This window comes from Notechis scutatus, chromosome 2, assembly GCF_049901735.1.
Source record: "Notechis scutatus isolate UNSWTSFEM ecotype Mainland chromosome 2, rNotScu1.2, whole genome shotgun sequence".
In the NCBI taxonomy this organism is placed as follows: Eukaryota; Metazoa; Chordata; class Lepidosauria; order Squamata; family Elapidae; genus Notechis; species Notechis scutatus.
The window spans coordinates 75,525,750-75,535,261 of record NC_142010.1 but is presented as its reverse complement, the minus strand read 5'-3'; positions in this window follow the sequence as shown (position 1 = coordinate 75,535,261).

Sequence of the window (9,512 nt, the reverse complement as noted above, 5' to 3'; positions counted from 1 at the left end):
GGCATAAAACTCAGTCCAGAATCTAACATTATTTAACTGTACCAACATGTTCTGCAATGATTCTCTGAGCATTTCTTTGAATCCCTCCCAATTTTTTAATCCATGTTGGAAGCTCAATTCTCCCAAAGTTTGCTTATTTCCCTCAATGATTGATTGGGTTGGAATTATCTAGGGAATTTTTACCCAGCCTCTCTGCCAAAGCTTTTGAACATTGAGAAGTTTTACCCTTACTTTAAGTGATGGAATTAAAGTCAATAATTAAACCTATCTATGACAAGAAATCAGAATAGGTTACTATCATGATCTCACACACACAATCCTGGATTAATATCCTACCCGTTTGAACTCTCATGAAATCACTTTCTCAAACCGAAAACATGCCCAAATCAAATTTAGGATACACATGAGATCACAGGTAGTCCCCAACTTACGATAGCCCAAAATTTATGTTGCTAAGTGAGAAATTTGTTAAGTGAGTTTTAACCCATTTTATGACTTTTCTTGTCAAATTTGTTAAGTGAATCACTGCAGTTGTAAAGTTAGAAACACCGTTGTTAAGTGGCTCTGGTTTCCCCATTCACTTTGCTTGACAGAAGGTCACAAAAGATGGTCGCATGGTTCTGGGACACTGCAGCCATCATAAATATGAACCAATTGCCAAGCATCCAAATGTAAATCACGTGACTGTGCTGCAACAGTCATAAGTGTGAAAAATGATCATAAGCCACTTTTTTCAGTGCTGTTGTAACTTTGAACAGTCACTAAATAAACTGTTGTAAGTTGAGGACTACCTGTATTTTTAAGGATACCCTGCTGCTGTTACGAATGCTTTGTTACCTTCAGATAGGTGCACCAGTCATTGTTGGTACTTTATGGTTACGTTATATATAGCATGCTACAGCAGAGGCTGTATTAGGCTATGTCCCACTCTGTAAGAAGAGGGTTAATATATGTCAATCCCCTATGCATGCATCATTTTCTGGATCGCAACAGATCAGATGTACACTCAGCTTGCTATAGATGGAATCCATCTGCAAGCTCCAGAGCCACATTTCTGTGTCCATATTAGGACAAAGTCTTTCTTAGGTCACCATCAAGTTCACGAAAATATACAAGCTATCTCTCAGCTTCTGCGAATGCCTTTTGCAAACCTGGGGTATCTAGTTTGCAGAGTTATTTATATGCAAAAAATTTTCACACAGCACTCGGTGTAAGACAGGCAATTCCATGCCAGATATTTGTTCAGAATTTAAGGTTAGAATTCAATTTCTTTGAACCTGTGAATTATAAGTGCAACGAAAGCAACACTGGAGCAAAGTGGGAAAGGAAACAGTCAAAGCCTCCATTGCACAGCTTGATGCACAAAATAAAGACTAAATAGTTATCTATGGTTTTCTCAACAACTGAAAGAGCTTAAGTTAGGAAGTTTGGGGTTAACATCAGTGGTGGTATTCTACCGGTTCAGCCCGGTACTGCAGAGCCGGTAGCAGTGATGAGCAGTGCAGACCGAAATGGTTCTTTCCACCGCTCCGCTGTTGGGCCCACCTGCCCACCCAAGCTTCCTTACTCACCTTTATCCTCTGAATTTGAAGTGCAACTGCTTTGTGCAGCACAGAAGAGTACCGCACGGCAGCTACTGAAGCAACTGGGATCATGCAGGCTTTTAGGAGGTGAGTTGGAATGCCTCTGCGCCTGCGCAAAGTGTGTGTTTGGCATGCACATGCATTCAAAGCGTGTGCACATGCGCAAAGCGTGCCCACCAAGCCACACCCACCGAACCGGTGGTAAAAATATGTGAATCCCACCACTGGTTAACATGTTACTAGGTCTCAAAAACCTATATTTTAAAAAATAACTACTTGTTTGTAGAAATGTGAGTTCATGACTACTCAGGAACATTAAGGAGAAGCTGATTGCCAAGTTTGGCATATTACTTAATGGCATTACTTGGTTCTACTCAAATATATTTTTATGATGCTGGACACCACATTGTTCACATGTAGCAAACAACCAAAGGCTCCCAAATTACCTTTATTTACTGTTACGGGCTCCTACTGACACAGAGGGAGATGTTTTATTATGATTGCAATTCCCAGATGCTGTGTCAAGAACCACCAATGGCTTTGTGAATCTTTCCATAATGGGTGAGGGTACAAGGGTGCAGAGCAATGGGCTATCTACAATATGTGGAGCAAATGTGGTTTGAACAAAATTTATTTGATAAAATCTCTTAGAAGTGAATGCTTTATGTCCATCAGGTATCAACCAAACCAGTCATTAAATCTCTCACAATGGCCTTTAAACTGGGGGTAAGGTGCATCATAGAGCAACAATTTTTGACCCAAGGTACATCAAATGGGCTAACTCACAGAATGCACCCAAAATCCAGGACCCATGACTCCCGAGGGAATGGTATGTGGGAAAGTTGTGGCTGCTACAGTGTGATCTTCATTTTTCAAAGTTCCATGACGATTTCCCAGCCAGTATCACAATCTCTTGCTTCCTCCCCCATCCCACAGCAGCCACTTACCAGCAGGCAGGAAAGCAAGGGAACGGAAAGGAAAGGAAGGGAGATTTCTGATGCTCCCTCGCAGATTCCCACAAGGGAACTCAATAAGGAAGCTGGCAGGAAATATGAAGTCGCACTCACTCCCACTGGTTTGTGTGTGTGTGTGTGTGCCTGCTCTTGGTCATTCTGTTTCTCTGTTTGGATAAGAACATATGACCCAACAGGGCACTGGTTGGTTGTGTAGTATTCCCTAAATCCCTTCTGAAACAAGACAGTATGTCTATATTTCTTGATATACAGTAAAAGAGAATTGACAAGTCTCATGATGCGAAGGATAGGAGAATCCTTGGTATCTCATTAAATATTTATGCATAATAGCTTCAGTTCTACCACTCACAAGCCCCTATTTGTGAAGAAGGTTCATTCAAGACAAAACATGTTTAGGGAGGAAGAGTTGATAGTCTCTTTTCACCACTTTTATTCTGCAACTCCTCCATACTGAATTGAGGATCCAATAAGGCTTTCATGAGAGGGAGTATGAGGAAAAGCCAAGATATAGGCTCAATGCCATCTCCAATCTTCTACTTTTTAGCATGGAAGGAGGTTATTTGAGGGAATAATATATTTGAAGGCCTGGATATTTGGAGATCATAATAAGCTGGTTTATAAAAGCCCAGTTTATTCCATACTTTGCATAAATAGCTATGCTTGATCATATCCTGTACAATATATACATATACAGTGTATATCAGGATCTCAAAGTAAATAAGAATTTATAGGACCACAGTAACATTTTTCTTCCAACTACACAGCTGCACAGTGGCTTGTCGACCTATTAGGCACTAATTACATTTTAAAATTCTCCATTCCATTTCGGGCAGAGAAATTGGGTGGACAACCAGTGCCCTGTTGGGTCATATGTTCTTATCCAATCTCCAAATTTCTCTAAGGAAGAGTGTTCCAATAATTACTAGAAGGCAGAACTCCTGTTAGCACTCAAATAATATTAAAAAAAAAAACCATGGTGGTGCAGTGGTTAGAATGCAGTACTGAGGCTAACTCATTGTTTACTGTCAGGAATTGGATCCTGATGGGCTCAAGGTTGACTCAGCCTTCCATCCTTTTGAGGTTGGTAAAATGAGGACCCAGATTGTTGGGGGAAATAGGCTGACTACATAAACTGCTTAGAGAGGGCTGTAAAGCACTGTGAAGCAGTATATAAGTCGAAGTGCTATTGTTATCATGACTGAAAAAGCCCACAGAAATTTCCCTTTTGATACTTTTCCTTAAGATTTAATTGAAGTGTGGGAAGCCATGGAAATAGCAGTTCATTGGAGAGAAGATTGGATGAACACATAAAGTTCATCCATTCCTATGCTTGTTTTCGAGTTGCCATACATATCTTTAGCTACATTATAACTGGATAAATACAACAATATGACACTCATATTCTCCTTAACAATTTTACCAAAATCCTCTTCTCCTTTGAGAACAATTTTTCTTTCATCAAATTGAATGAGTTAGGAGGGGAAGGTAAGTTCTTTGCTCAACAGCTATACCCATTAACAGTAGGCTTTCATATTACTCCATCCAAATTCATCTCCAAAAATAATAAGAACTTTCTATGTGTAGCCACTAGTTCTAGAAAAACAAAAGTATCCCAGTGATTTTTCAAAAGTGGAAGAGCATCAAAATAATTCATAACTGTCTGTACCTTTCAGAATCCTTCTAACAGCAAATTATTCAATGGTGGCATAGTCAGAGTTCAAACTTGACCACGCCTGTTATACTGAGTTTTTATTTCTTTCTGTATAAAAGACACAAAGAGAAGAATAACTTACTCTATGGAGGAGGAGAGGAGAAAACAATCAAATCATTTTGGTGAAATTTTGATGCTGGCGGCATGGGATATTCTCTGAATCCTTCTAACAGCAAATTATTCAATGGTGGCATAGTTCATAGTTCTTCAGATTGACCATCAGTTCCTGTTTCATTTAAGTACCCTCCTTATTTACCATCTTGTGAAATCAATTATATCCTCTGTGCTTAGTATCGTTGCTACCAGAGGTTATGATGTGTGTGTGTTAGAGGCAGAAAGGACTGGTCCACTGGACTGTTGCTAAAGGTTAAGATTTGTCCGCCACATACAAATACATTATTGGTACACACCTAGCCCATCATTTTGGAAAAATAGCGGCTCCATTTTGCCACTTTTGAGGCAAAGGTCATGGAATCTAGGCAGAAGTTATTCCGTTTATTTATAAAACATTCTATTGTTCATGGTAGAGAACCCATTTCCTGGCAGGAAATGCCAGACTTTCCCCATAAAGAAACAGCATATCCTTGGAGTTTCCCTGCAGATAGATCACAAGCAAAGTTCACCTGCAGATTTATCATAAGTGAAATAAATTGGGCTTAACTTGCTAAATCTTTCTTAAAGATGAAGGCATCTATCGTCTGTTTCTTAATACCAAACCTAAAGACTTCTAACTCACTGGTAAACAGCTTGTCAAAGATTCCACATTCGGTATCTGGCATCTCCTGGTAAGGCTTGGAAAGACATCCTGCCAATCAGTTTTGACTATATACTTAGGCTGAAAATAGCTGAGATGTAGCATGGTCTGAATCAGGACTGTAAGAAATTGTCTACTGCTATGTACATCTTTGCCATGAGTTAAAGTAATGCTCCCTTTAATTGTGACAGACTGAAGTATCACACAGCATCTCATAGCTGTGACATGGCATTGGGTATCCTTAGTTTTCACTCATCAGCTATCATCTCAACCATACGTTTTATGTTATACTATCAAGGTAAATCTATATTGTTTCTCCAAGATGCAAATATAGTGTTTAAAATGTTTTTTAAAAACCAGACTATTCACACATGAAACAAAAAGTAGTGTCTGCATCAGGTAGAAGCAGATTACAACAATAGATCTCATTCTGCCTTTAACTGTATCTGTTCACTTTGTACGTATATCTGAGTTGCTTTTCTCCATATTGCCTATGCTTCATCATGTCTCAGATGCTATGAAAAACCCATAACTTTATTAACATATTGTCAGAGGCCAAAAGAACGGCACACAGAAGGAGATTTGTGATAATACTAGACTATACTGCAATGCGCTCTACATGGAGCTGCCTCTGAAGACCATTCAGAAGTTTCAACAAGTGCAGAATGGGGTAAGTAGTGGTCTCAGTGGAACCCCATCTATTTATTAGATTTTGAATCCCATTTTTATAAGTAACTCAAGGTGGAAAACATACGTAATCTTCTTTCCTCATCCTGTTTTCCTACAACATCAATCCTGTGAGGTGAGTTGGGCTGAGAGAAGGTGACTGACCTTAAATCATCCAGTCAGTTTTCAGGCCTAAGGCTCAAGAGGCATGTTTCACCTTGAGGACCATTCTTGTTTTGGATATTGGGATGCCCTGATCTGATTCTGGACCTGGGCCTGGAGCCCCTGAGTGGGTAAAGGGTGCTGTATTGTGGCTGTGCTAGTGACTGTTGATTGTGATATCTTCCTCAGCTGCTGTGTTTTTTTTAATTTTTGTATTTGTGGTTGGAATTGTTAATATATTTGAAGATTGCTTGCTGCCCAGAGTCATTTAATGAGATGGGAGGCCATATAAATTGAATAAATGAAGAAATAAACATTGCAATAGTACTGTACAAAAATAGAAAAAAATAGGAAGGAAGGAAGGAAGGAAGGAAGGAAGGAAGGAAGGAAGGAAGGAAGGAAGGAAGGAAGGAAGGAAGGCGAAAGAGAGAGGGTGGAAGGGGGAGAGAGAGAGAGAGAGAGAGAGAGAGAGAGAAGAAAGAAAGAAAGAAAGAAAGGAAGGAAGGAAGGAAGGAAGGAAGGAAGGAAGAAGAGAAAGAAAGAAAGAAAGAAAGAAAGAAAGAAAGAAAGAAAGAAAGAAAGAAAGAAAGAAAGAAAGAAAGAAAGAAAGAAAGAAAGAAAAAAAGCCACTGTCACTAAATCATTTAAGAATCAAACCCAGACTCTTTTAATGGCAATTGCAATCAAACAAACTTTTGTTACATTTCTGAGAAATTTCTGTGGAAAAATTTGCAAGGAAAAAACAAATAATTTCCCTTTCAGACCAGCCTACATAGTAAGCAGTGAAGTTATGAGCTCAGCACACCAAGTAAGATACAGGTAGTCCTCAACTTACAACTGGTCACTCAGCAACCGTTCAAACATATGATGGACCTATGTGGGGTCTACTTGCAGTTTGGATTCAAAATATCAACAGTTGGGCCCTCTCAGGACGACGTGACCAAACTCAGCAACCATTTGATCATTCCGTGGCCATGTGACCATGTTGTACAATGTTGTTCTGCTGAAAACTGGCATTTATTTCCAGTTTTCGGCAAAACCACACCCATAGCATGCCATTGTTTGTTCAACTACTGTGGCATTTGCTTAACAACCATATTGGCCACTTTATGACCGTGGCATTCATTTAATGATGTTGCAAAAAGGTCATAAACCTTTTACGATTGTCATGATTTATAAGGACTACTTGACAAAGATTACCTATTTATTGACACATGGTTTATTGCAATATTTCTCAACCTCAGGCCACTCTGCTGGCTGGGGAATTCTGGGAGTTGAAATCCGCCAGTCTTAAAATCACTGAGGTTGAGAAATATTGGTCTACCAACTTAATTACAGAGTTGGAATAGACGCAGAAACATTCTGAATAACAGATATGATTAAATGGGCGATGATGAATTTGGATCATTGTCTTTCCTAGTCTTTCCTAGTCTCATTGTGAAACCTAGTGTGTTAAAAAAAATGAAAAAGATCCCTGCAGATCTGAAAACACACAAACATGGATTGTAACACCCACCCTCGCATTCTCTTTAGAGGACTATGAAATCTATTCAGCTTCCATCTTCACTTTATTTTGCATTCTGCTTTCTATCCTTGCAGCTGGCTCCATCCTTTACCTTAGCTGAGCTGAGAAACTTGGGGCCCCTGAACTCCCTTAAGGAGTGTCTGGGAAGGAGCAGCTGGAAAATATGAAGGAGGCTTAAGAAACTGACAAACAAGGCATAAGAGTTTGGCATCCCACTCCACTGAACCGGGGTGCAACGCACACTTTCCAATAGTTGTGCCAGACGCCTCCCCTTAACCCACGCTTCACATCACATATGCCCATAATTCTCCTGGAGGAGCTGGATGTCCAATCACAATACACAGCTGCACAACCTGGTGAAGCTGAGCTAGTAACTCAACAATAATTTGCTGCTTTTTATAGCCAGCTCTAGAGGTTAAAATCAGGGTGCAGCGTGAGTGCACTGTCCTTCAGAAGACAATAAATTATCACTGGTTACTAGACAGATCCTAATAATTCCTCCAAATATCTGGCACTCGCCCATATCCAGCAGAGGCTGCAGTTCAAGCAGTGATATCATCAGTTCAGGAATGCTTTGTTACAGCATCCACTGTTTTTACCATCTCCTTAAGCTTTGCTACTGTCAGAGTTTCCATCTCAGCCTGGTTTTAAATAAGGATGTCTATAAGGACTTAAGATCTTGATTATTATTTTTTTGGTGTTAAGACTTGGCGCTGCATCCATTTTGCAGCCAGCTTTTGTTGCCCAGGAAAGGAGGAACATTTGTATAAAACAATTTTAAGAAGTTGCCACTTAGGAAAGACTTAATTTGAAACATAACGGGAGGGTGGGGGGGCACAGGTGGTATTCAGCAGGTTCTGACCAGTTCTGGAGAACGGGTAGCAGAAATTTTGAGTAATTCAGAGAACCGGCAAATACCACCTCTGACTGGCCTCTCCCCCATCTATTCTCTGCCTCCCGAGTCCCAGCTGATCAGCTGAGTCTTCTTTTGTTGCCCTGCACAGGAGAACGGAGCTGGAAAGCAGGTTAATAGGTGGGGAGGGAATGGGATTTTGCAGTAACCTTCTCCTGGAGTGGGGTGGGAATGGAGATTTTACAGTGTCCTTCCCCTGCCACGCCCACCAAGCCAAGCCACGCCCACCAAGCCAAGCCACGCCACACCCACATAACCGGTAGTAAAAAAATTTGAATTCCACCACTGGTGCGGGGGGGGGAGGGGCACAGACAAAGCTGGGTATTGTTTATTCTGTACATGACAAAATTGCCTTACTTTTAGAGTGGCAATTCCTAAAGCCTCTTTCTCTACCAGGTTTTTTTCTTTGCGCACCACTGTGCAGTCAGGAGGATACAAGGCAAATTGAAACACAGACTTATTTTACAGATAGTCCTCGACTTAGGACGGTAATTGAGCCCAAAATTTCCATTGCTGAGAGACTTTTTGGGCCCCATTTTATGTATGACCTTTCCTGCCAAAAGTGAATCACTTCAGGTGTTAAGTTTTTGTAACCCGGTTGTTAAGTGGATCTGGCTTTTCCGATTGATGTTGCCTGTCAGAAGGTCACAAAGGGGGGTCACGTGACCCCAGGACACTGCAACCGTCATAGGTACATGCCAGTTGCCAAGTGTCCGAATTTTGATCATGTGACCATGGGGATGCTGCAGTGGTCCTAAGTGTGAAAAACTATTATAAAATCACTTCCCACCCACCCCCAGTGCCATTGTAACTTTGAATGGTCACAAAAACAAATGGGTGTAAGTCAAGGACTGCCTGCATTATGTTTGATGTATTCTGATATCAAAGGGTAGAATCTAACTTGGGGGGGGGGCAATGAAATGACATTATTTCAGTACAGGTAGTCCTGACTAGTTCAAAGTCACAACAGCAAATGTGACTTACGACCGTTTTTCACAGTTACGACCTTTGCAGCCTCCCCATGACCGTGTGATGAAACTTCAGATGCTTGGCGACTGGCTCATATTTATAATTGTTCCAGTCTCCCAAGGTAATGTGATCCCCTTTTGTGACCTCCTGACAAGCAAAGTCAATGGGGGAAGCCAGATTCACTTAACAACCGAATTACCAACTTATCAACTGCAGTGATTCATTTAACAACTGTGGCAAGAAAGGTCGTAAAAT